The sequence below is a fragment of the Loxodonta africana genome, chromosome 7 (genome assembly GCF_030014295.1).
Source record: "Loxodonta africana isolate mLoxAfr1 chromosome 7, mLoxAfr1.hap2, whole genome shotgun sequence".
Lineage (NCBI taxonomy): Eukaryota > Metazoa > Chordata > Mammalia > Proboscidea > Elephantidae > Loxodonta > Loxodonta africana.
The window spans coordinates 90,532,047-90,559,384 of record NC_087348.1 but is presented as its reverse complement, the minus strand read 5'-3'; the positions used below and the strand labels follow the sequence as shown (position 1 = coordinate 90,559,384).

The 27,338-nt window shown below is 45.0% G+C and overlaps 1 long non-coding RNA gene across 3 annotated transcripts in view; it reads left to right on the top strand.

Annotated features, from left to right (window-relative positions):
* The first annotated feature begins 3,914 nt into the window (after positions 1-3,914).
* LOC100662617 (uncharacterized) overlaps positions 3,915-27,338 on the top strand; it is a 76,195-nt gene continuing 52,771 nt past the window's right edge. Inside the window, exons 1-3 of one of the 3 annotated variants that reach the window (XR_002783648.2) lie at positions 3,915-4,279; positions 18,418-18,553; positions 21,256-21,435. This is a non-coding gene — a long non-coding RNA (uncharacterized LOC100662617). Of the gene's footprint in view, positions 4,280-18,417; positions 18,554-21,255; positions 21,486-27,338 lie in introns of all 3 variants that reach the window. The other 2 variants (XR_002783647.2, XR_002783645.2) reach the window with 2 other exon arrangements.

The following is a 27,338-nucleotide window of genomic DNA, read 5'->3' as shown; positions in this document are numbered from 1 at the left end:
CTAGGGACCTGCCCTGCACCAGGCACGCACCTGTAGATGCCAGGCAAGTCCAGGAGGTTCAAGACATGGGTCAATGTGACCTGAGCTCCGGGAGCTCTCCTTGTGTCTCAGACATTAGCCCTTCAGTGTGAAGATGGTGAGGAGGCCCAGGTGGTACTGGGTTAGCCAGGGTGGTAGAGAACTTTGAGGTCTCAGGGCACTGGTTATTTAACAATTGCTACAGCTGTTCCAGTGTGCTGACTGTATCTCAGCCACAATTGTTCCCTGGTGCCCAGCATTGCATGTGGCACACAGTAGGTGCTATTGAGTACATGAATGAAAGAATGAAAGGTCCCTGGTCTAGAAGCATTTACAATCTAGTGAGGGAAACATGACACACCGCAAACCCACGAAGAATCTTGCCCAGTGGTAGCCCCAGAATTTTGCTGTTGAATACCTTGAGGTATCAAAGTACTTTCAGGACTAGGTGGAGGGTGGCGCGTGGGAGGAGGCTGTGAACCTGGGCCTCAGAAAACACTGCATGCATGCACAGGACCCAGCTGTCCCAAGACCAATGGGAAGCCATATGACTCAGGGCAAGGTGGAGAGCTGGAGGAAGGGTGGGGCACCTGGGGAAGTGCCAGTGAACCCCAGGAGGAGTTAGCCTCATCTCTGCCTTCTTGCCTTCTCCACTCCTTTTGCACTTTACTACTTCTAGTCAAAGGCCACTGCAGAAACTCACAGACAAGCTTTGACGGCCTCTGCAACACACGTAGCAAAGACCAACATGAGATAAAGGTGGAGTGAGTTTCTGAGTGCAAAAAATAAATAACATCTCAGAGATCACTTCCAAGAATAGGGGCAGCTGAGTGTAACAGAAGGAACTTGATCCTCAGCGTTAGATAAATCTGGGTTAAAATCCTGTTTAGCCACTGTTTAGCCACAATCTCAGACAAATTCACCTAAACTCCCTGAGCCTCAGTTTCTTCTTTAGTCTGGGGGCTGGAGATAGTGTCTGTAGAGGGCCTGGCTCATTCAGTCGGGCTTGGGAAGGATACGTAGGCATCACCCGTTCATGGTCACTGTCCCAGATTATGGCTGCAAAGATGCCTGGGTAAACAGGCCTTGCTAAAAGCCACAGGGACTTCCACAGGGACAACGTCACTTCCTTTTCTAATATTGCTGAGTGATTACCTACTAAAACTGCCCAGAAGCAATATCTACTGCAGAGGAGAGAGAACAAGGTGGTGCGACTGGTCCTCCCCGCGACATTCAAAAACATAAGCAAACCCATTGCTGGCAAGTCGATTCTGAATCATAGGAATTCCAAGGCTCTAATCTTTATGGAGAAATCCTAGTGGTGCAGTGGTTAAGAGCTATGGCTGCTAACCAAAAGGTCAGCAGTTCAAATCCACCAGCTGCTGCTTGGAAACTGCATGGGGCAATTCTGTCCTGTCCTATACGGGTTGCTATGAGTTAGAATCGAATTGGTGGCAATGGGTTTGGTTAATCTTTATGGAACCAGAGTGTCACATCTTTCTTTCATGGAGTGGCTGGTGGGTTCAAACTGCTGACCTTGGGTTAGCAGCTGAGTGCTTAACCATTGTGCCACCAGGGTTCCTTTTCCCATTCATCAGCTCTCTATCGATCTATCTCCCATGCTGAGTTCTCAGCCCAGAGCCTGAAAGGAAGAGAGGAAAGGAAGACCCAGCCCCTGCCCTCTGGAAATGTGATCTCAAAGGGCTGATCAGACTCACAAGAGCAATGGCATGCAGTGATGGCAAGGCTAGGGGGACCACAAGTCCACAGCTCAAGCTTGAACTGCCAGCACAGACCCTTTTTGCACTGTGACCTCTTGTCCTCATCCCCAGAGATCTTCCTCACTTACAGACACTCTCCCTGCCAGCCACACCCCTTTGCATGTTCTTTCACAGCACATTCCATGCCTGGTCTCTGTTGCACACTCTATCTGGAAAGCCCTTCTTCCAACTCATGTGGCCTCTCCTTTGGGAAGGTTTCCTGGAGGTCTTCCCTCCTCTTTTCTCCTTCAGCACTTTCATTTATTCCAGTAATATTGACTGACGCCTTCTTCATGGTAGGCAGGGCCTGAATAAAATAGAATGTGGTCCCTGCCTTCAAGGAGTTCCCAGTCACATGAACTTTGTTAGTCTCTGTGAAAGAGCCACTACGTGGCACAAATTGTTGGTGGTTCCAACCCATTGAGAAGTGCCTCAGAAGAAAGGCCTGACAATCTGCTTCTGAAAGGTCACAGCCTTGAAAACCCTATCTAGCACAGTTCTACTCTGCACACATGGGATCGTCACGAGTTGGAATTGGCTTGATGGCAGCTGGTTTGGTTTTTTGTTTTGGTGAAAGAACAATCAACTCTCTTTTTTGCAATTATGTGTGTTAAATGAAATGAAAATGGAGTCCTGTGGTTGACAAAATGGCGTTGGCAGTCAAGTCGGCAATGCCCCTAAGACTTGTCTTCCCTGAAACTTAAGCCTAGCTTTACTGTAAGTCAGGCCACCCTCCCTGAGCAATGAAATCTGGACAGTGCTTCCATTCTTCTTGACAGTGAGAACCTGACAATGCTTCAGTAGTAAATCGTATAAGCCAATCAGAAATAAGCTTCATTTGCTTCCATGTTTTGCCAGTATAAGCTAATCGCTGCCGATGCTTGGTGGAGTACCTTTCCACATGTAGTTTGGTGCTACCCAATTTGCGAATCTTCTGCCCGAATAAACCTTATTTAATAGGTTAATATTATTGACCCAGTTTCTTTTGACAAGTGTTTGTGTGTCTGTCTCCCCCACTAGGTCATGAAGGAGCTCTGTTGTGTGTCTGTCCTGATCACTGTTTTGTGTCCAGCACCTACTACAGAGCCTGGCATATAGTGGGTGCACAGTTGATTGAATGGCTCTGTGACCATGTGTGGGACCGAGGGCTTTCTGGGAACTCAGGGAGGGGGTCATGATGGTAAAGAATAACCAAGGAGAGATTCCTGGAGGAGGCAGTGGTAGAGTTTTTATAGGAGGGAAGAGGGCAGGACTACAGCAAAGGTATGGAGGTAGGAATGAGTCTGGGCTGTGCAGGAGACAGTGGGGAGACCTGTCTGCCTTGCTGGGAAAAAGGTGGGAAAGTTAGTTGGATGCAGGGCAGGAGAAGGTCAGGCATGCCTCCTGGGGTTTCAGGGTCTCTCTGCATCTCTATATAGCCTTGGCTTCTCCCAGCCCCTGGTTCTATCTCCCTCATACTCCCACCTTCGAAAAGAATGCCAAGAAGTCCATGGATAAGGGACCCAGAGGGCAGCAATGTAGGTGCAAGAACTCTGATCTGGGAGTTTAGGAAGTTCTTCTGTGGAAGCCCCAGCTCCAAATCACTGTTCCCAGATAGTAGAGTTGCCAGATAAAATAAAAGACACCCAGTTAAATTTGAATTTCCTATAAACAATGAATGATCTTTTAAGATAAGTAGTACTGGGACATGCTTATATTTAAAAAATTAGTTGAACCAAAAATATCTCCTGAAGTCTTCTTAAAACCAAACAACAGTTTTGCTTAGTTACTAAAGAATGTCTGCCTTGAGCATTGTGCTCTTTTAAGAACTATCTACATGGGATCAAATTGATGACAACAACCTGAAAGATTAGACAGGAAACTGATGGGGCAGTAAGTTTATGTTAATGAGGGAGGAACAGCTTGGAACAGGAGGGTGAGAATGGTTATACAACTTGAAGAATGTAGTCAATGTCACTGAATTGTACGTGTAGAAATGGTCGAATTGGTGTATGTTCTGCCATGTATATTCTCAACTGCAACAAAAAATAACATATATTATTTAAAAAATTATTTGTTGTTTATCTGAAATTCAAATTTAACTGAACTTCCTGTATTTTCATTTGCTAAATCTGGCAACTCTTGCCCTACTCTCCATTTCATAATCTGCCACTCACCCCTGCCCTGAGCCCCAGGGAACCATCGAGAGGCCATGTGCCTTCCACAACATACTCAACAAAACAGGAATTTAAAGCTGGAAGAAAAATGCAGAGTATATAGGCCCATCCCTCCTCCCACATACTGACTAGGAGTCTGAGGCCCGGGTGGTGGCAGACCTGGCAGAACAGTGGGTACTCTGCCTTCTTGGCTACAGCTTCCTGGACAGCAGAAGGTCCCTCAGATAGGGGCTGGTTAGAAAAGGGCAGTGCTCACCCACCCATCCCTCTTGGGCGAGGCAGGACAGGGAGTCTCCAGGCTTTCACCCCAACCCTGGGCTGTTTCCTGGATCCTGACACCTCCAGGTGAGTCATCTCCGCCTGCCAGGCCAGCCTTGGCAGCTTCTGCTGGGTGGGCAGGGAGAGCCAAGTGGGCGACGCTGGGTCTCGTGGACAAGGCCACTCCTTCAGAAGGTTTATCACCCCACCATTCCCCCTCTCAGGCCCCTCTAATGGCTGGACCAGGTGGGGCCCTCAAAGATAACCCAGCTCAACACCCATTTTAAGATGGGAAAACTGAGATCAGAGGGGAACAGGGACCAAAATTACCAGTCAGTCAAGTTGGGTAAAGGCACTGTCTGTCAAGTGGCCATTTCATGGCTCCTGCTGAAATATCCCACCCCTACCCTAGTTTTATGTTTCTTCCTCTCTCTTATTCCTTGACGTTATATTTTGTATTTGTTTATTGTCAGCCTCCAGTTAGAACGTAAATCCTGTAAAGTTTCTTCCTCTCTCTTATTCCTTGACGTTATATTTTGTATTTGTTTATTGTCAGCCTCCAGTTAGAACGTAAATCCTGTAAAGAGATTCTAGAGCAGTGCCTGGCACTCAGTAGGTGCTTAATAAACATTTGTTGAAGGAAACTGCCTTTATTATATTTCCTCTTCTGTGGAACATGGTACATGGTGCCACAGTCCTCCCAACCTAAGACCCGTACCATGGCATCTACCAGAAACCTGGCTCTGTGCCAGGTTGTGTGCTCCCCCAGGTCTGGGTCTGTGGCTCCTTCCTCTGATTGTAGCTCCACCTGGGTCCTGGGATGGAGAAAGTAACAGCACAGCGTTGGGACAGACTGATAGACAGTGGGTTTAGGGATGCTGCTTTATGAGGGTTTGGACTCTCAAGTGTTCACCGTAGTGACCCCACATGAGCCAGATAAGCCCATAACATCTGGGCATGGAACCCAATCCCAGAGCCACACCGGGGTTGACCTCTCCCAGTCAGTCTGGCACAGGGTACAGTCCTGACCAGGAGCTAATGACATCCCCATCCCTTACTAGGCATCTTTCTACCTCTCTGTATGATGATGGCTTTGGACTGATTCATCTTTAAATCCCACCAGCCTTCTTCCTACTACTTGCCACCCCCAGACCTCTGTGCCAGCCACTCTTGCCCTCTAATCCTTAGGTCCCAGATCCTTCCCTCCACCCTGGTCAGAACCTCTGCTGACAGTTTCCTCTGTCCTCCCCTGGAGCCCAAGTCCAGGCCCTGTCTGTCCTGAGGACCATGGGTGGTGGGGACCTAAGGGATTGTCCTGGGGACATTTGTTGTTAGGTGCTGTGGAGTCGGTTCAGATCATAGTGACCCCTTTGCACAACACAACAAAACACTGCCTGGTCCTGCACCATCCTCACAATTGTTGCTATGTTTGAGCCACTGCATCAGTCCATCTCATTGAGGGTTTTCCTCTTTTTCTCGGACCCTTTCCTTTACTAAGCGTGATGTCCTTCTCCACGGATAACATGTCCGAATTACATGAGATGAAGCCTTGCCATCCTTGCTTCTAAGCAGCATTCTGGCTGTACTTCTTCCAAGACAGATTTGTTTGTTATTTTGGCAGTCCGTGGTATAGCCAATATTCTTTGCCAACACCATAATTCAAAAGCATCAATTCTTCTTTCTTTCATATTCATTGTCCAGCTTTCACACATATATGAGGCGATTGAAAATACCGTGGTTTCGGTTAGGCGCACCTTAGTCCTCAAAGTGACATCTTTGCTTTTTAACACTTTAAAGACATCTTTTGCAGCAAATTTGCCCAATGTAATATGTCGTTTGATTTCTTGTCTGCTGCTTCCATGGACGTTGATTGTGGATCCAAGTAAAATAAAATCCTTGGCAACTTCAATCTTTTCTCTGTTTATCATGATGCTGCTTATTGGTCCAGTGTGAGGATTTTTGGTTTCTTTATGTTGAGGTGCAATCCATACTGAAGGCTGTAAGTGCTTCATCACTAAGTACTTCAAGTCCTCTTTGTTTTTAGCAAGCAAGGTTGTGTTATCTGCATATCGCAGGTTGTTAGTGAGTTCCCCTCCAAGCCTGATGCCCCGTTCTTTTTCATATAGTCCAGTTTCTCAGATTATTTCTCAGCATATAGATTGAATAAGTATGGTGAAATAATATAACTGCGTTGTACACCTTTTCTGAATTTTAACAACTCAGTATCCCCTCATTTGGAAACCCTGGTGGTGTAGTGGTTAAGAACTATGGCTGCTAACCAAAAGGCCAGCATTTTGAATCCACCAGGTGTTCCTTGGAAACTGTATGGGGCAGTTCTACTCCATCCTATAGGGTCGCTATGAATCGTAATTGACTCGATGGCAAAGGGTTTTGGTTTTTTGATCCCTTTGTTCTGTTTGAACAACTGCCTCCTGGTCTATATACCGGTTCTTCATGAGCACAATTCAGTGTTCTGGAATTCCCATTCTTTGCACTTGGGTCAATTTAAATCCATCCGGAGAATGTTACTCGCAGAGAATCTGCCCAGATTTGCCTTGCCCCACCCCTCTGACCAATGCAGATATCTTGTTTTGGATGACTCTTCCCTTGGTATGTTCGAAACTGAACTCTCTATTTTCCCGCAGACCTGCTCCTCTCAGAATCTCAGGGAGAACACCTCCAGCCAGCTGGTCATCAGAAGGAACCCAGGAATCACCGTTCTCCTCCCGCTTCCTCCTGCCCTCATCCAATCCTTCACTAAGTCCTGACTGTTCTTTGTGAGATCTTCTCCCCTTCCACAGAACCACATTTATCCATGCTTCATTTTTTCTCACCTGAACCTCAGAAATAGAGGGCTCCTAGACACCACCCTCTCTGGAGGCCTTCAACCTATGCTTCATGTAGCAGGCAGAAAGGGATCCTACTGGCAGCAAATCCAACTGTCACTCCCCTGCTCAAAACCCTTTGCCTCCCCATTGTCCTCAGGATAAAGTCTAGCACCTTGGCCTGGCATTCGAGGCTCTTCACGATCTAAATTCTAGCAGCTACACTAGCTCACCTCACACTGCTCTTCCACAGAATGCGGAGCATTTTTCAGCTTCCAGCCTGGGCTCAAGTTGTCCCTTCCACCTGGAATGGCTTTCTCCTTCTTAATGCTGAGATTCTTCCAGCTTCAATCATCTGAAGAGCCCACAGCAGGAGTCAACTTGATATCCAGGGAGGCTGGATAAACAAGGCTTTTTTTCAGGGTGCCTGTGTTTGTTTTTAGAGTCGGCCAATATTTATTTATTTATTCATGTATATATCAAAAAGGATTTGAGATGGGCCATTAAATATTGAGTGCCAGCCATGTGCAGCAAAACCCTGTGTGCACACATGCACACTCATCACACTTGCAGACGCAAGACCAGGGGTACCCAGAGGACCAGGGGACAGGAAGAAAGGCATAAGGGCTCCTCAGTGGGCTCGGAGCCCAAGGCCAGGGTGAATTAGGATGAGGCATCAGGGTTCAGAGACAGGCAGAAGTGGACTCGGGGTTCAAATCCAGGGTTTTCTGAGCCTAGAGCTGAGGCTGCCCCCAGATGGCTGCCCTTGGGGCTGCCCCTGGATGGCTAAAGCCTAGCCCTGCCCTCAGAGAGCTCCTTTTCTATTGGAAGGAGAGGATTCTCTCTGGAAAATTGAACAAAACACTCTGGAGGATTCATCTCTGAGTTTACCCCTTAGTGCCCCATGGGGCTCAGCCTCCAAGGGTAAGGCAGCTCAGAGGACAGCTGTGGTTGGGAGGAAGGGGGATATGGAAGGGGGAGGGCTTGGAAGACATAGAATAATGAGAACTGCATAACAGAAGACAGAAACAGTGGGAGCAAAGGCTGGAGGCAAGAGACGGGGGGAGAACTACAGCTTCCACCTGTGACCCCCGTTTGCATTTCTCTTCTCTCTTGCCCAGCTCAGCTTCAAGATCTGCTCCTCTTTCCTCTTGTAGCATTGCTGGGTGGGGAGTAGGGTGGGGATGCAGGCAGTGGGGTGAAGACTGTTGGATGCTCAGGCCCTCCCTGAGCTCTGGGCTCTCTACAGGAGGGAGCCCCAGGCCCAAGCCTGGTGCAGCCCCCGCTGCTGAAATACACACCAGAGTTCCCAGTGCTCTTTCTGTTACGGAATTCTAGAAGGTGGGTCCTTGTCTGGTACACTCAGACTTGCCAGTTATCTAGACACAAGTCTTTGAGAGTGAGGAAAGTAAATTTATTGCAATTTGCAGAGCAAGAAGCCTGTAGGAAGTTCCTCAGATTCGACTCCTGGAGCTATGGGGAAGCAGGGCTTATATGTGATTTGGGCAAGATGGTGGCCATGCAGACATACTGGGGAGGGGAAATTCTAGAAGGGAGCCAGGAAACAGGAGGTGGCGTGGTTCTCGTCGGACCTCTTGCTTCAGAATAGGGTCTGGGTGCTGATTTTCCTTCTTATTCTTTCCACCTGTTATTGGTCCTCTGTTGAAGTCAATTAGTGGTCACAGCTGGTGCTTCTGTGCATGCAGGGCAAGCCAAATCCTGGCTTGGGCTAGTGTAAGGACTAATGGAAATTTACTGGCATTTGTAGGGTCAGGTTACATTTCCAGTCACACTCATCTCTTCTGTCCTTCTCAACCAGTGATTGTGTATCACTACACCCATTTCATAGGCGAGGAGGCCAAGGACTAGAATATTGTGGCAGAGCAAGGAGTCCATCCCTTTTTCCTCAGAGGCTAAAATCCTCCCTTTACCAACAATTCCAGATGCCATCTGCTTGTGATTCTCAACAGTGAGGCACAAGCAAGGGTACTCAAAAATACGTGTTGGGTTGGCATCAGGAGGGACTCTGGGAAGGGGCCTCCTCTGCACCTTCCAGGCAGGAAGTCAACACAAGCCTTGCTTTCCATGGGCCCCTTTAGGTGCTGGATCCCTCTGCATCTTCACATAGCCGTAGGCACAGGGTACAGAGCCCAGCTGGGCATCAGGATATCACCAGCTCTTCTATCACTTGCTGTATGACTGTGGGCCAAGACCTTGTCCTCTTTGGCCTTTCCTTTCTGCAGGTGCTGAGCTAGAAGTTCTTCAAGGGGGGTCCTTCCTGTCCTGAGCTCTGTGATCTCTGACTTTCATGTTTCCACTTGGCTTGGTTCCCTGTCTGCAGAGAGTGTGCGGGTCTAAGGCAAGACCAGTTCCCATGCCATCTATCTGTTCAGCACTGAGATGGAGCTTTTCAGGCAGGGGAATAAGGAGGTCTGGGGGCAAATATTCTAGTCTCTTCTCCTGCAGCCAAAGATGGGGCTCACCTGGCCCACTCCCAAGTGACCCCACCAGACACCAATGTTGAGCAGCTGGGAACTGAACTGAGGCAGCTATCAAGACAGCCCTAAAATTAGCCCCAACAGGGATAGGGAGGGGGAGCAGGCCCAGACTTCAGCTCCTATGACCCCAAGGGACTGAGTCTGTACCCCACCCAAGGTAGGAGAGGTCAGACAGTTCTGGAAGTGGCCCTACGATGATGCTGGATTGGGACAGTTGCAAATGTGTATGGACACATATCAGGAAGAGGTTAGAAGGGCAGGTGCCCTTTGCCAGTTGCTTGGGTCCTGATGTGGCTTCCAGCCTGCAGCCCTTCAGAACCCTGGGAAGGACCACTCAGGAACCTTGTTATTTATGCTTTTCTAGGCCTGGTTGAAGGGGCCAGTCTGTCCTCCCAAGGCTGAGTTGGATAATTTCACATGTTAGCATGAACTCTCAAGTGCAGAGGAAGGTCAGGAAGCACATATAGCAGCCTGATGTAGGAGCAGACTGGAGCACCCAAAGCCAATTCCTCCCACCCAAGGATAGCAGCTCTACCCTCTTCCTTCCTCTTTGGCATGGTGCTCTGGAGATATTATTCAAAAGCAGATTCAGAAAGTCTCGGGTGGGGAGGTGAGATCTATGAGATTCTCACAAGGTTCCACATTGGTCTACAGGTTCACATTGAGCATGAATCTCACACCCCATGCAGCCTAAGTGGGCCCCAAGGGCAAGCCCCCTGTTTTCTTCTGTTCTATACGTATCCCACCTCTCACCCCTAGTGGAGCCTAGAACAGGACCAGGCACCCAGGAACAGGATATGCCAGGTTGTTGTTAGTTGCTATCGAGTCACCCTTGACTCATGGTGACCCCATGCACAAATGAACATAATGCTGCCCAGTTCTGTACCATCCCCATGATTGGTTGCAGATCAGACCATTGTGATCCATGAGTTTTCATTGGCTGAGTTTTGAAAGCGTCCATGAACAGATGGGTAGTGGTTTTGCATGAGGTACATTGGCTGAGAATAGGACCTGAGTGTCCTGCATGAAGGGTGAGAATTCTACCACTGAACCACCACTGCCCTTATATACCAGGTTGCTGACGTATTATTGTGGGCTGCTGTGTGGGTGTATAGGTGCACACGTATAGAGAGAGTACAAAGATTCACGTGTACAGTAATAATGAAATAAAACTAGCTAAAAGTTAAAAAATAGTTAACTTTTATTGAGCACTTATGCCCAGGCAATGTACTAAGAATGTTAACACCCACCAACAAAAAATGTTAACGCACAGTATCTTATTTAATTCTCACAATGACTCTGATGAGATGACAAAATTGAGGCACAGAGAGGTTAAGTGACTTGGTCAAGGTCACACAGCTAGTAAGTGGCAGTCAGGGCTGGGATATGTATGTACACATGGGTCTATTAGTGTGCTCACCTTGGTGCACATATGCAATGAGATGAGCACATGTGATTGGAAGAGTAAATCAGCAGCAAGGATGGAGTGAGTGAGGTAGGAGTCACGTGCACAATGATTCAGAGCATGAGGTTTCTACAGCATAGGGGGCAGAAAGAGGTACAGGCAGGAGTCTGACCAGCCTGGGCTTGAGTTCTCACACTGGGCAGGGCTGAGCTTTGACTTCCTTCTCCGTGAAATGCGTGTGATAATACTTGCCTCATGAGGCTCTGTGAGAAAGAAATGTGGTAACACAAACAAAGTGCCCCACCCAGCACTTGCGAGGCACACAGTAGGTGTTCAGAGTGTGTGAGTTGGCTGGCCCTTCCTTCCCATATGACCAAACTGCATGGCCATCCAGGAAGTGGCTCATGCCCTGTCTGGTTACGGGCAGAGTAAGAGGAGGGAAGGGCCTGGGAGAAGTGGGCAAGGTCTAGAGGGTGATATTGTGGTCACATCTGAGGAAGCATCTCAGGAAGGGACAGATATCCAAACAGACCTTATAACCAGACGTACTGCCCATTGCCTTGGTCCAGACAGGGAGGCCAAAGCTGGAGACCATCCCCTGCCAACTGAGTACAAGCCTTCTTAGGAAAGCAAACACCTCATCCTTGACTCGCTCCTCAGCTATGTTATACATGTCAGCCTCTATTGTCCTGCAGGTGGTGCTCACTGGGAACAAAATCTCCTCTGGGCTGGTGGTCATCAATTGGGCTAGGCCTGTGGAAGCCTCTGGTGGCTCATTTTCTTTTCCTTCACCCACAATTCTGGCCATGCCCTTAGAGCTGGGGTCTCTGAGGCTGCTCACATCTGGGTGGATTTTGAGTGTGCCACTGTGAGGCATCACCAGGCAGATCTCTGATCTACCATCCATGTAATACCAACAAGTTCACTGCCAGAGCCACTCCTGGGGAGGTAATGAGCTGTCTCCTGCAGGCCTCTATAAAACATAGGAAGTTACCTGGGTAGGAGTTACCTTTTCCTGGGATCCAAAACAGAAGCAGGTGCTCAGATGGATCCCTTGGCTGGCTGAGAAGCAGGTGCTGGGGGACTAAGCTGAGGGCACACTGCAGGTAAGAGCTGGCGGAGGGCAGGAGACCAGATTGTAGCACTGGGGGTCCCGGTGTCTCATTGCATCTGCCACCTTCAGTTGCCATGTGAGGAGCCTCAGGCCCCAAGAGGGTCAGCTGGCCAGGGTCACCCAGAGAAGTGGCACAGACCTGACCCCAGCTACCAACCCACACTGCTGATAGGAGAGCTTCTGGGAGGCTATGGAAAACTGGGTTTGGCACCCCCATGTGACAACAGAAAAGGCAGGACTGGGCAGAGGTTTGGAGAGCAGACATCCTGGATAGCGGGTGATTCCAGGGTATGGAGGTGCCCTTCTCTGGTAACAGGGCAAGGGCTTACTCCAGTTACACAGGCCCTGACCCTGCTGGTCACTCCAATCCAATATCTACATTCCCTGCCCGACTGGGAGCTCCCCAAGGGTAAGGTAGGGTGTGATCTATCATGTCCCTAGGGCATGCTGGGTAGACACTGAGAGGGTTTGAGGAAGGGAATTGAACTGAATGTTATTCAGTATAAATGGAAAGAAACAGTGTGGAATGTGAACAAAGATTTCTTCACAAATGTGATTGTTAAGGTCGTGTGTCAACTTGGCTGGGCCATGATTCTCAGTGGTTTGGCAATTATGTAATAACGTAGTTTGGCAGTTATATAATGATGTAGTTGGCAGTTATGTAATAATGTAATTGTCCTCCATGATGTGACCTGATGTGATTAGCCAGTCAGTTGTGAGGGGTGTTTTTTTTGGAGGTGGGACCTGCATCCAATATATGTATAGGCATTCTGGCAAATCTCTCTTGGTTGCTCTGAATCCTGCATCTGGCTCATCATCATCTGACCTCAGTTCTTGGGATTTGTCAGCCTCCACAGCTTGTGACCCAGCAGTCTGCTGTCTGACCTACAGATCTTGGATTCACCAACCCCTGCAGTTACGTGAGTCAGGAGAAACCTCCAACCCGATGCCTGACCCATGGACTTGGGACTTGCTAGCTTCTGCAATGGCATGGGCTATTTCCTTGTGATAAATCTCTCTCTCTCTCTCTCTATACACATACTTCACTGGTTTTACTTCTCTAGAGAGCCCAGCCTAAGACATTTGGTACTGAGAGTGGTTCTAGAGAAACAAAATTGTAAGAATGAGTTTTCTAAACTGGCTATCAAGTCTGACTAGTCTTAAAGGTACTGATGACTCAGCTTCCATTAGTAAAGAAGGCACTGAAAATCCATGCCATAAGGTGGCAATGTTAATATGCAAAACATGACCACCAATAGATCAAGTATTGTTGAGAAGTGATGGGTGATTGCACTTTGGATACTTTTCTATAATTTTGTCAGAGGGAGAATATAGGAAAGCTGGTTGGTTGACCCTACTTTTCCTAGACGAAGCGGTGAAAGAGCTGAGGTAGGGCTTCAGAGTCAGCTCAAGCACCACATAAAAGACTTGAAAGTTGCCAACTTGTTACTTGAAAGAAAGCCTGATTTTTTTTTACAGTAACAGAGCTGATATTGCCGAAAACAAAACCCAGGGTGTTTTTGTAAGAGTGGCTGAATTAAAATGTCAATTGAATTCTCAACCAAGAATGGTATCTGAAGTTAAAGTTAGGGCATTGATTGGGAAGAAATGGGATTCTGAAACCTGGGATGGGAACATACGGGCAGACAATCAGGAAGTTGGGGACACTGAGCCCCTAAATTCTGTTGAATCACTCCTGCCAACAGAACCAGCCCTCTTACCCTCATCTGAGGAGATTACTCCCTCTTTGTCTGCTGAGCCACCCTCCTCAGAAAAGTCATTAGCACCTCCACCTCCATCTGATGAGATTAACCTAGCTGTGCCTGAAGAGCCTTTGCCTGAGATATCACCTGGGGCGGTGCCAAGGGCATTGCTTGGGGCATCACTTGAGGCAGATGCCTTACAAGACATTGCTGAATGTTCTCAGACCCATCACCACCACCCATTTTTGCTTCTGGACCTATAACTAAAGTTAAGTCCTAGCGAGCCCCAAAAGACGAAGTAAAAAGTGTGACCCAGGAGGAGGTAAGCTACACTTCAAAAGGACTGCTTTACTTTCGTAATATGTACAAATGGAAACCGGGGAATATGTGTGGGAATGGTTATTAAGGATGTGGGATAATGGTGCGGGGAACATAAAGTTGGGTCAGTCTGAGGTTATTGATATGGGCCCACTAAGCACAGATTCTTCATTTAATGTTTCAGCTTGAGAAGTTAGGAAAGGATGTAATAGTTTATTTGTTTGGTTTGGTAAAACATGGATTAAGTGGTGGCTTACACTAAATCAAGTTGAAGTACCAGACCTGCTTTCGTATGTTGTAGAAGCCATCCAAAGGCTTAGGGAAATTGGCACGTTAGAGTAGATTTATCAGGTTGAACCCACCGTCCCACCTGTGGAGTACCCAGAGGACACGTTTTTTACCACAGCCATGACGAACATATCCGTGAAGAGAGCACCACCATTCTTGAAGACTACTGTGATTGTTACTTTATTTAAGTTCGATTTGACAGTGGGAACTGCCCTGGTTTAAGACACCTAAATAAAAGGGGGCTGATTTGGCCCTGTGGTTGTAGGGGCCAAGTGACGGCACTTTATTGACAAAGACAAGGTGGGTGTGATTACCATAATGGACAACACAATCAAAACAATAATCAGAATAGTCTGACTCGTATGGACTCATGGCATTGGCTACTTAGTCATAGCATCCCTCGGAGTGAAATAGATTGAAAATCTCCTAAATATTTTCTTGAACTGTACAAGCAGAATTCTGGGTCAAGTGAATGGCAGTCTAACTCAAATTGCCAGAATAGTCATGGCCCCTCAATCAATTCCCAGACTTGAGCCAGTTTATGGGCCTACAACTGCTCGAATGAAGGGGCGGCTGGGTGCCCTTGAGGAAGGACCCTGTTACGCTGCCCAAAATTTATATTGTTATTTTTCTTCAGCCTTCCCCAAAGGAATCTATGGCCTTTCACAAGAGTGACTGTTCATTAGGGAAAAGGACATAATCAAACTTTTGGGGGATTACTGGTGTCATGGATTGAATTGCATCCCCCCAAAATGTGTCAACTTGGCTAGGCCATGATACCCAGTATTGTGTGATTGTTCACCATTTTGTCATCTGATGTGATTTTCCTAAACAAACAAACAAAAAAAACCAAACCCGTGGATTCCAACTTATAGTGACCCCATAGGACAGAGTAGAACTGCCCCATAGGGTTTCCAAGGAGTGCCTGGTGGATTCAAACTGCTGACCTTTTGGTTAGCAGCTGTAGCTCTTAACCACTCCGCCACCAGGGATTTTCCTTTGTGTTGTAAATCCTACCTTTCTGATGTTAATGAGGTGGAATTAATGGCAGTTATGTTAATGAGGCAGGGCTCAATCTACAACATTAAGTTGTGTCTTAAGCCAGTCTCTTCCAGGGGAATACTGATGACAAGGATCTTCATCCAGAGCCAAGTGAGCGAGAAAGACTTCTCCTTTCAGGGGAATTCAGGCTGGCGCCCTGAATTTGGACTTCTAGCCTCCTAGACTGTGAAAGAATAAATTTCTCTTTGATAAAGCCATCCACTTGAGGTATTTCTGTTACAGCAGCACTAGATAATTAAGACAACTGGATAAAAAACTGGCTCTGAAATGATACTAATTCCAGGAGACCAGAAATGTCACTGTGCCCAACTAGTCAGGGTGGGGACATATGGAATTCAGGCTTTTTAATGGATTCTTAGCTCATTTTTGTCTCACAGTGAGTCCAGTGGGTCCTAAACCCATCTTGTAGTGATTTTCTGTTTCAGAATTCATAATTAGAGTAGATATACTCAGCAACTGGCAGAACTCCCACATTGGATCCCTGACAAGTGGGCTATTATGATAGGAAAAGCCAATTAGAGCCATTAGAACTGCCCTTATCTAGGAAAATAGTACATCAAAAGCAAAACTGCATTCCTGGAAGAATTGCAGAAATTAGTGTCACCATCAATGACTTTAAAAATGCAGTGGTGGTAATTCCCACCACATGCCTATTCAACTCACCTATTTGAGCTGTGGAAAAACAAAACAAAACAAACAAACACAGATGAATCTTAGAGAATAACAGTGAATTATTGTAAACTTAACCAGGTGATGACTAATTGTAGATGTTGTTCCCGATGTGATTTCATTGCTTGAGCAAATTAATACACCTGTTGGTAAGGGTGATGCCTTCTTCTCAATTCTGGTTTTGAAGGATCACCAGAAGCAGTTTGCCTTCAACTGGTTTAAGGCCAGCAATACACCTTCACTGTTCTACTAGGGCGTCTCAATTCTCCAGCCTAATGTCATAATTAAGTCTGCGGCAGCCTTGGTTGCCTTTCCCTTCCACAAGATGTCACACTGATCCATTACATTGATGACATTATGCTGATTGGACCTAGTAAGGAAGAAGTATCAATGACTTTTTACTGATTGGTAAGACATTTATGTGCTAGAGAGTGGCTAATTAACCCGGCAAAAATTCAGGTGCCTTCCAACTCAGTGAAATTTCTAAGGGCTCTGTTGTGTGGGGCATTCCTTCTGAAGTGAAGGATAAATTATTGCATCTGGCCCCTCCTACAACTATAAAGGAGGCACAACACCTGGTGGGTCTCTTTGGATTTTGGAGGCAACATATCCCTCATTTGAGTGCGTTACTCTGACCTATTTATCAAATGACTGGAAAAGCTGCTAGTTTTGAGTGAGGCCCAGACCAAAAGAAGGCTCTGCAACAGGTTCAGGCTGTGTGCAAGCCACTGTGCCACCTGGGCCATATGATCTGGCTGATCCAATGGTATTTGAAGTGTTAGGCAGATATGGATGCTGTTTGGACTCTTTGGCAGGCCCCTATTTGTGAATCACAGCTCAGACCCTTAGGATTTTGAAGCAAAGTCCTGCCATCCTCTGCAGATAACTATTCTCCTTTTCAGAAACAGCTTTTGGCTTGTTATTGGGCCTTAGTAGAGACTGAATGCTTAACCTTGGGCCACCAGGTCACCATGTGGCCAGAGCTGCCCATCATGAATTGGGTGTTGTCTGATGCACAGAGTCATAAAGTCAGACATGCACAGCAGCATTCCATCATTAAATGAAAGTGTTAGTAAATACGAGATGAGTCTCGAAGAGGACCTGAAGGCACAAGTTGCATAAGGAAGTGGCCCAAACACCTGTGATTTCTACTCCTATCACATTACCTTCTCCCCTCCCGGTCTGCATCTATGGACTTACATGGCCTTCTTATGATCAGTTGACTGAGGAAGAGAAACCTTGTGCCTGGTTTACAGATGATTCTGTGTGACACCACTTGAACATGGACAGCAACAGCACTGCAGCCCCTTTCCGAAATCTCCCTGAAGGATAGTGATGAGGGATCATACTTTGGCTCTTGTGGACTTTTTCTAATTTTCTTCAGCTTCAACTTGAACTTCCATATGAGCAATTGATGGTCTGTTCTGCAGTCGGCCCTGGCCTTGTTCTGACTGATGATAATGAGATTTTCCATTGCCTCTTTCCACAGATGTAGTTGATTTGATTCCTGTGTATTCCATCTGGCCAGGTCCATGGGTATAGTTGCCATTGATGTAGTTGAAAAAAGGTATTTTCAATGAAGAAGTTGTTCACCTTGCAAAATTCTTTCATGAGATCTCCAGCATCGTTTTTAACACCAAGGGCATATTTTCCAAGTACCGATCCATCTTTGTTTCCAACTTTCTCATTCCAATCACCAGTAATTATCAATGCATCCTGATTGCATGTTTGATCAATTTCAGACTGCACAAGTTGCTAAAAATCTTCAATTTCTTCTCCTTGGCCTTAGTGCTTGGTGTGTAAATTTGAATAATAGCTGTATTAACTGGTCTTCCTTGTAGGTGTGTGGATATTATCCATTATCCTAGTATTGACAGTGTTGAACTTCAGGATAGATCTTGAAATGTTCTTTTTGATGATGAATGCAATGCCATTCCTCTTCAATTTGTCATTCCTGACATAGTAGACCATATGATAGCCTAATTCAAAACGGCCAATACCAGTCCATTTCAGCTCACTAATGCCTCTGATATTGATGTTTATGCTTTCCATTTCATTTTGATGATTTCCAATTTTCCTAGATTCATGCTTTGTACATTCCACATTCCCATTATTAATGGATGTTTGCAACTGTTTCTCCTCATTTTGAGTCGTGCCACATCAGCAAATGAAGTTCCTGAAAGTTTGACTCCATCTGCTTCCCTCAAATCGACTACATTGAGGAGGCATCTGTTCCCCAGTTGTCTTTTGAGTGCCTTCCAATCTGAGGGGCTCATCTTCTGGCACTATATCAGACAATGATCTGCTGCTATTCATTAATTTTTCATTGGCTAATTTTTTCAGACGTAGACGGCTAGGTCCTTCGTAATCTGACTTTGTCTGGAAGCTCTGCTGAAACCTGTTCTCCATGGGTGACCCTGCTGGTATTTGAATACTGGTGACATAGCACCCACTGTCACAGCAACTGCGAGCCCTCACGGTATGATAAACTGACAGATGCATGGGTGTATATATATATATATATATAATATATATATAAAATAATATTTTTGTTTTCTTCCCTCCTTTATCCCATTACTCACAAAATATAAGATGTAAAAGGGGCTAGTGCGTTTTTGGTTGTATGCATGTTAGTTGTATCATGTTAGGCACATGTATGACTTTATAATTGTCTTTATTTAGAGATTATATATGCTTTAAAGAGGTGTGTATAGGTGCCATGTTGACAAGGGATGGAATGTGATGGTTAATGTTTTGTGTCAGCTTGATTAGGTTATGATTCTCAATGGTTTGACAGACACTGGACTGACTGCTTTTCCGTAAAGCAATATAATAAAAAAAAAAAAATTTTTTTTTTTAATATAATCACCTCCATGATGTGGCTTGATGTAATCAGCAAATTAGTTGTAATAAGAGTTTCCTTGGGTGTGTGGCCTGTTTCCAACACATATGGACATTCTGGCAAAGCTTGCTGGCTTGCTTTCGATTCTGCGTCTGACTTCACGTCATCATATGACCTCCAGTTCTTGGGACATGAGTCAGCAGCCTCTGGCTGACCTGTAGATTTTGAGATTTTCCAGCTTCAGCAACCCCATGAGCCAGCAGCCTTCTGTCCGACCTGCTGATTTTGGTTCATCAGCCCCCTGTCCTATTGTTCACAGATTCACTATGTGACCGGCATTCTAACAGTAACAACAGCCACTGCAACCACGTGAGTTAGGAGAAGCCTCCAGTCTGACATCTTCTTTGAGATAAAAACCTCTATCTCTCTCTTTATGTATTTATATACATATATATAGTCTTAGGCTGGCTTCTCTAGAGGAGCAAAACCAGCAAGGTGTATAAACCAGTCAGGCTGGAAACTTCCTGACTCATTTAGCTGCAGGAGCTGGTGAACCCAAGACTGATAGGTCAGACAGCAGGCTGCCAGCTCATAGGCTATGGAAGCTGATAAATCCCAATTGGCAGGTAAGCTGCTAGCTCAAGTTCCAAGAACTAGAGGTCAGATGTAGGACCCAGAGTGAGTAAAAGCCAGTGAGCTTTGCCAGAAACTCTCCATATATTGGATGCAGGCTATACCCCCAAGGAAACTCCTTTCAAGTGATTGGCTGCTCATAGCAGATCTCATCATAGAAATCATTACATTATATCAGATCTTATTACAAAGCTGCCAAACATGAATATGTGCGTATATATACATATATCTATGTATGTGTGTGTGTGTGGTGTTTTCACTTGTTTTGCTTCTCTGGAGAATCTAGCCTAAAAATTCCATGGCAGCATTTTTAATGTCTGTAGACATTATTACCTTGCACAGCTGCATCATGTTATTTAGATTTCTATTGTTGGACCTATGTTTCCTATTAACTCATTTGTTTTGAAATTTCAAACACATACAAAAACAAGCTGAATAGTATAATGAACCCCTATATCCATCACTCAGCTTCAACAATTATCAACGCACTTTTTGCTTTTACAAGCATTGATGAAGTGAATATTTTTGTTGTCTTAGGCTGGGTTCTCTAGAGAAGCAAAACCAGTGAAGTGTATATGTGTATATATATATATAGACAGAGAGAGAGAGAGAGAGATTTATCTCAAGGAAGTGGCTCAAACGGTTGTAGAGACTGGCAAGTCCCAAGTCCTTGGGTCTGGTGTCAGGCATCGTCAGGCTGGTGGCTTCCCTTGACTGATGTAGCTGCAGGGGCTGATGAATCCAAGCTCAGCAGGTCAGACGGCAGGCTGCTGGCTAACAGGCTGTGGAGGCTAATGAATTCCAAGAACTGGAGGTCAGATAATGATGAGCTGGATGAAGGAGTGAGCTTTGCCAGAATGTCCATATATATATTGGCTGCAGGCCACGCCCTCAAGGAAAATCCCTTATAACTGATTGGCTGATCACATCAGATAACATCATGGAGGTGATTATATTATATTACATTATGAAAAAGCACCACGGAGAATCATAATCTAATCAAGTTGACACATAACATTAACCATCAGACTCTCTGCTGCCCGGTCTCTCCTAATGTGGTAAAATGAGTCTTGAGTGCTACCACTTGCCTGAGCCCGAGTGTGTCCACCAGTGTAGCCTGCGGGGTGCTGCCTAGCTCAGGTCTGGCACTTCTTTTCTGCTTCTGAATTGTCTCTCTTTCCCTGTTGCTGCTCAGTCCAACGTCCCCAACTTTGTCTTTGATGTTCAGGGCTCCTAGATTGTCATATATAGTCAATTCACTTGTTTTTTTGTGTCTTTGTTGTAAGAGGGACCACAGGAATCATTTGACTATTCCGCCACCTTGGCCCCGCCCCTCTAGATAGTTCTTAAAAGAGCCAGGTGCCAGGCAGACATTCTTTACTAGTTAAGCTAAACTATTCTTTGGTTTTAAGGAGACTTCAGGGGATATTTTTGGTTTAAGGTTTAACATTTAAAGATTATCTCAGGGTAATAGTTTTGGGGGTTCATCCAGCCTCCAGGGCTCCAGAAATCTGAAGTCCATGAAAATTTGAAATTCTGTTCTATGTTTCCCCCTTTTGATCAGGATTCTTCTATAGAATCTTTGATCAAAATGTTCAGTTGTTCTTATCTCATGGTAAAGGAGGCAGTTGTTCATGGAGGTAATTAGTCACACATTCCATTTCTTTTTCCTATTTCTGACTTTCCTTTTTTCTCTGTTGTTCCAGGTGAATAAAGGCCAATTATTGTACCTTGGATATTGACTTGCAAGCTTTTAAGACCCAGGCACAACTCAGTGAACTAGAAGATAGAACAGAAGCGCCAAACAGAATATTAAGCCAATTAACTGGGATGCCCTATGAAAGCAAGACCCTAAACCTCTGAACCAAAAAACCAAATCTCTTGAGGTGTGTGGGTATAAATAAGCAGCCTCAGTAGCTGCTCCTTTTTTGTTATTGTAAGTATATATATCACACGATTTTTGCCAATTCAACTTTTTACAGGTGTACAACTTATTGACAGCAATTACGTTAATTGGTTGTGTAGCCCTATTCTTAATCAATGAGATTTTTTTCCATCATCATAAATTGAAACTCAGTGTTCCATGAGCAATAACCTCTCCTTTCACCCTCTCTCATGCCTCTGTAACCACTAATACACTTTGGTCTCTATAAATTTGTCTGTTCTTGACTTTTTCTATAAGTGAGGTCATATAATATTTGTCCTTTTGTGATTGACTTATTTCACTCAGCACAATGTCTTCAAACTCCATCCATGTTGTAGTATCTATCAAGACTTCATTTCTCGTTTTGGTTGAGAAGTATTTCATTGTACCAGATTTTGTTTATCTGTTCATCTGTTGATGGGCATTTATGTTGTTTCTGCCATTTGACAATTGTGAATAATGCTGCAATGACCATTGGTGTGCATATATCTGTTTGTATCACTGCTTTCAAGTCCTTTTGGCATACACCCACTCCTCATTTGTTGACATGATTAGGTTCCAAAGACCAGGTAGTTATGTGAAAATCAGCGTTATGCAAAAATGGAGAATAACTACATCTGATAACAAAATGGAGGATGACTACATCATTACATAACTACCAAAGTACATCATAACATAACTGCCAAATCATATCATTACATAACTGCCAGACCCCAGGTCCAAGAATCATGGCCCAGCCAAGCAGACACATAACCTTAGCCTTTATAGCCAGCGTTACTCTTGCCACACTCTTCAGCATTCGTTATGGCCAGATGCATGTCATTAATGAGCAAAACAATCAGATAGTAGATTTTTTACTATTGTAGTAAATGCAAAATGTCAGATAGTGAGACAGTCAATGAGTAAGGAGCAGGTATATTCCTAGCAGTAGAATTGCTAGGTCATATGGTAGTTCTATTTTTATTTTTTTGAGGAACCACCTGTCTTAGTTATCCAGTGCTGCTGTAACAGAAAATACCACAAGTGGATGGCTTTAACAAACAGAAATTTATTCTCTCACAGTCTAGGAGTCTAGAAGTCCAAATTCAGGGTGCCAGCTCCTCGGGAAGACTTTCTCTTTCTGTTGGTTCTGGGGGAAGACCCTTGTCATCAATCTTCCCCTGGTCTAGAAGCTTCTCAGTGCAGGGATCCCAGGTCCAAATGACACACTCCACTTGTGGCTCTTCTTTCTTCATGGTATGAGGTCCTTCTCCTTTCTGCTCAATTCTCTCTTTTACATCTCAAAAGAAATTGACACAAGATAAAACCTAATCCTGTAGATTGAGTTCTGCCTCATTAACATAACTGCCTCTCATCCTGCTTCATTAACATCAATAGAGGTTAGGATTTACAACACATAGGATAATCACATCAGATCACAAAATAGTAGACAACCACACAGCACTGGAAATCATGGCCTAGCCAAGCTGATATACATTTTTGGGGGATACAATCCAATCCATAACATTCCACTCTTTGGTCTTCAAATATCCATGTCCTTGCCACATGTGAAACACATTCACCAAATCATGTCATTTCAAAAGTCTTAAATCAACTCAAAGACCAAAATCTCATCTTGTGCAAAAGTCCTCTTTCTTCATCTGTGAAATCTAGAATACAAGTTATCTGCTTCCAAAGTGTAGTAGTGGAATAGGCACAAGCTAGACATTTCCATTTGAGATGGAAGAAATTTGAAGGGAAAGGAGATAATAGGCACCAAGAAAGTCACCAGAACACATTACATTAGCTCTCAGGCCTTGAAAATAATCCTCTGTTCCCTGAGATCATTTAGGCAATGGCACTGCCCTCTGGATTCTAGGTATTGTTCACACTCTCAGGATCTGGGTAGAGGCCCCTCAGCCCCGGGCTTCAGCTCTGCCTTCCAGGTTCACTGGAACAGCAACTCTGCTGCCTCACATTTGGGCGGCTCGATTCTCCTACTCCATCTGAGTGGTGACCCTACTCACTTGGCCCTGACAGCCCCTGTTCTTCTGCCTCTTAGGCATGGCAGACCGGCTCTTCAGCTTTGGGCAGCATATCTGGCCTCATCTTGCTGCCCTTGAGAAGGGTAGCCCCACACTCTGAAACCGAGCTGGTGAAGATCTGATTCTTTGAAACCTAGGAGACTGTGGGCCCACCCTTTGCAACTCCAGAGGCCATGGCTCCGTCCTTTGAGACCCCAGAGACTGTGGCCCTACCCTTTGAGACTGAGGCAGCCCTGCTTCCTGTGTTCCCTGTCTCTTCAGCTTCTGCTTCCTGAGTCCTTGGCCTCTCAGCCCCTTGGGCCTCTTGGGCTGGCCTTGGCATCTGCCTTACTCAAACAAGTGTTCCAAAGCTCTTTAGCTCTACCTATAAGTGCCTGGAGGCATCCCACTTTGCTAGTAAACATCAGCCAGAAGGAGTTCAGCTCTCTCCCTCCGTGGGTTGGCAAGCCTAGCTCCACTGATAAGTGCCTGGAGACACCCCACTCCACCAGGAAGCCTCTTGGGCAAAGGCACTCAGTTCTCTTGCTCCATGGGTCAGTCTCCTGGTTCTGCTGCCACTGTTTCTCTGCTGCTTCTTCTTGCCATCTGTGCTGTCTCCAGCGTTTCAGCTCTCCTCATTTCCTTCTGAGTCCTCACCAGAATTGTCTTTGGTTTCCATAATTCCACCAACAGTGTCTTCAAGGCAATCAAGGCTTTTACTATTAGGCACTTTAAAGCTCTTCCAGCCTCCGTCCATTCACAGTCTCAAAACTGCTTCCACATTTTAGGTATCTGTTAGAGCAGCATCCCACTCTCCTGGTATTGAAATCTGTCTTAGTTATCTAGTGCTACTACAACAGAAATACCACAAGTGGATGGCTTTAACAAACAGAAATTTATTCTCACAGACTAGGAGGCTAGAACTCTGATATCAGGGTGCAAGCTCCTGGGAAAGATTTCCTCTTTGTCAGTTCTGGAGTAAGGTCATTGTCATCAATCTTCCCCTAGTCTAGGAGCTTCTCAGCCCAGGGACCCCAGGTCCAAAGGGCAGGCTCTGGTCCCAGTGTTTCTTGGTGGTAAGAGGTCCCTCTCATTTTTGCTTGATTTTCTCTTTTATATCTCAAAAGAGATTGATTCAAGACACAACCCAATCCTGCAGATTGAGTCCTGCCTCATTAACAACTGCCTCTAATCCTGCCTCATTAACATCATTGTTGCCATTGTTAGGTGTTGTCTAGTTGGTTCTGACTCGAAGCGACCCTATGTACAACAGAATGAAACACTGCCTGGTCCTGTGCCATCCTCACAATTGTTATGCTTGAGCTCATTGTTGCAGCCACTGTGTCAATCCATCTTGTTGAAGGTCTTCCTCTTTTTCACAGACCCTCTACTTTACCAAGCATGATGTCCTTCTCCAGGTACTAGTCCCTCCTGATAACATGTCTAAAGTATATGAGATGAAGTCTTGTCATTCTTGCTTCAAAGGAGCATTCTGGCTGTACTTCTTCCAAGACAGATTTATTCATTGTGATATTAATGATATTGTTCAATAGTTTCCACATTCTGTTGGATCACCTTTCTTTGGAATGTGCACAAGTATGGATCTCTTCCAACTGGTTGGCAAGGTAGGTGTCTTCCAAATTTCTTGGCACAGACAAGTGAGCACTTCCAGTGTTGCATGTGTTTATTGAAATATATCAGTTGGTATTCCATCAGTTCCTGGAGCCTTGTTTTTCACCAATGCCTTCAGTGCAGCTTGGACTTCTTTCTTCAGTACCATTGGTTCTTGATTATATGCTACCTCTGGAAATGGCTGGACATGGACCAGTTCTTTTTGATACAGTGACTGTATTCCTTCCACCTTCTTTTGATGCTTCCTGCATCATTTAATATTTTCCCTGTAGAATCCTTCAATATTGCAGCTCGAGGCTTGCATTTTTTCTTCAGTTGTTTCAGCTTGAGAAGTGCCCACTGTGTTCTCCTGTCTTACTTTTCTAACCCCAAATCGTTGCACATTTCATTATACTAGGAAGAAGGAACTGGTGGTGTACTTCTTATATAATTAGCCAGGGAAAACCTTATTAATAGCAGCGAAATATTGTCTGATATGGTGTCAGAAGTTGAACCCCTCAGGTTGGAAGACACTCATAATATAACTAGGGAAGAGCTCCCTCCTCAAAGTAGTTGTTGTTAGGTGTTGTCAAGTTGTTCTGACTCATAGTGACCCTATGTACAACAGAACGAAACATTGCCCAGTCCTGCTCCATTCTCACAATCATCGTTATGCTTAAGCCCATTGTTGCAGTCACTGTGTCAACCCATCTAAGGGTCTTCCTCTTTTCCGCTGACCCTCTACTTTACCAAGCATGATGTCCTTCTCCAGGGACTGATCCTTCCTGACAACATGTCCAAAGTATGTGAGACATAGTCTCACCATCCTTGCTTCTAAGGAGCATTCTGGCTGTACTTCTTCCAAGGCAGATTTGTTCATTCTTTTGGCAGTCCATGGTATATTCAATATTCTTCTCCAACACCACAATTCAAAGGTGTCAATTCTTCTTCTGCCTTCCTTATTTATTGTCCAGTTTTCACATGCATATGATGCCATTGAAAATACCATAACTTCGGTCAGGTTCACCTTAGTCTTCAAGGTGACATCTTTTCTTTTGAACATTTTAAAGAGGTATTTGGCACCAGATTTGCACAATGCAATACATCTTATGATTTCTCAACTGCTGCTTCCATGGGTGATTGTAGATCCAAGTAAAATGAAATCCTTGACAAATTCAATCTTTTCTCCATTTATCGTGATGTTGCTTATTGGTCCAGTTGTGAGGATTTTTGTTTTCTTTATGTTGATGTGTAATCCATACTGAAGGCTGTGGTCTTTGATCTTCATCAGCAAGTGCTTCAAGTCCTCTTTGCTTTCAGGAACCAAGGTTGTGTCATCTGCATAATGAAAGTTTTTAATGAGTCTTCCTCCAATTCTGATGCCATGTTCTTCTTCATATAGTCCAGTTTCTTTGTCCAGCATACAGATTGAATAGATATGGTGAAAGGAGTGGGCGCTTCCAGCGCTGCATCCATTTGTTGAGACATCTCCACTGGTATTCAGTCAATTCCTTGTTTTTTGCCAATGCCTTCAGTGCAGCTTGGACTTCTTTCTTCAGTACTGTTGGTTCCTGATCATATGCTACCTCCTGAAATGGTTGAATGTCTACCAATTCTTACTGGTATTAAAAAAAAAAATTGCTGTTGAGTGGATTCCAATTCATGGTAACCCTATAAAACAGAGTAGAACTGCCCCATATGATTTCCAAGAAGTGCCTGGTGGATTCAAACTGCTGACCTTTTGCTTAGCAGCGGTAACTCTTAACCATTATACCACTAGGGTTTCCCTTTTTGGTATACTGACTGTGTATTCCTTCCACCTTCTTTTGATGCTTCTTGTGTCATTTAATATTTTCCCCATTAAAAAAAAAAAAAAAACCCGTTGCTGTCGAGCAGATTCTGACCCATAGCGACCCTATAGGATGGAGTAGAACTGCTCCATAGAGTTTCCAAGGAGGGCCTGGTGGATTTGAACTGCCAATCTTTTGGTTAGCAGCCATAGCACTTAACCACTACACTACCAGGATTTCCTTATCCCCATAAAAATAGAATCCTTAAATATTCTAAATCAAGGCTTGTATTTTTTCTACAGTTCTTTTAGCTTCAGAAATGGAGATTGTGTCCCGTTCTTTCGGTTTTCTATCCCCAGGTCTTTGTACATGTCATTATAATAGTTTACTGTGTCTTGTTGAGCTGCCCTTTGAAATCTTCTGTTCAGCTCCTTTACTTCATCATTTCTTCCTTTCTTTTT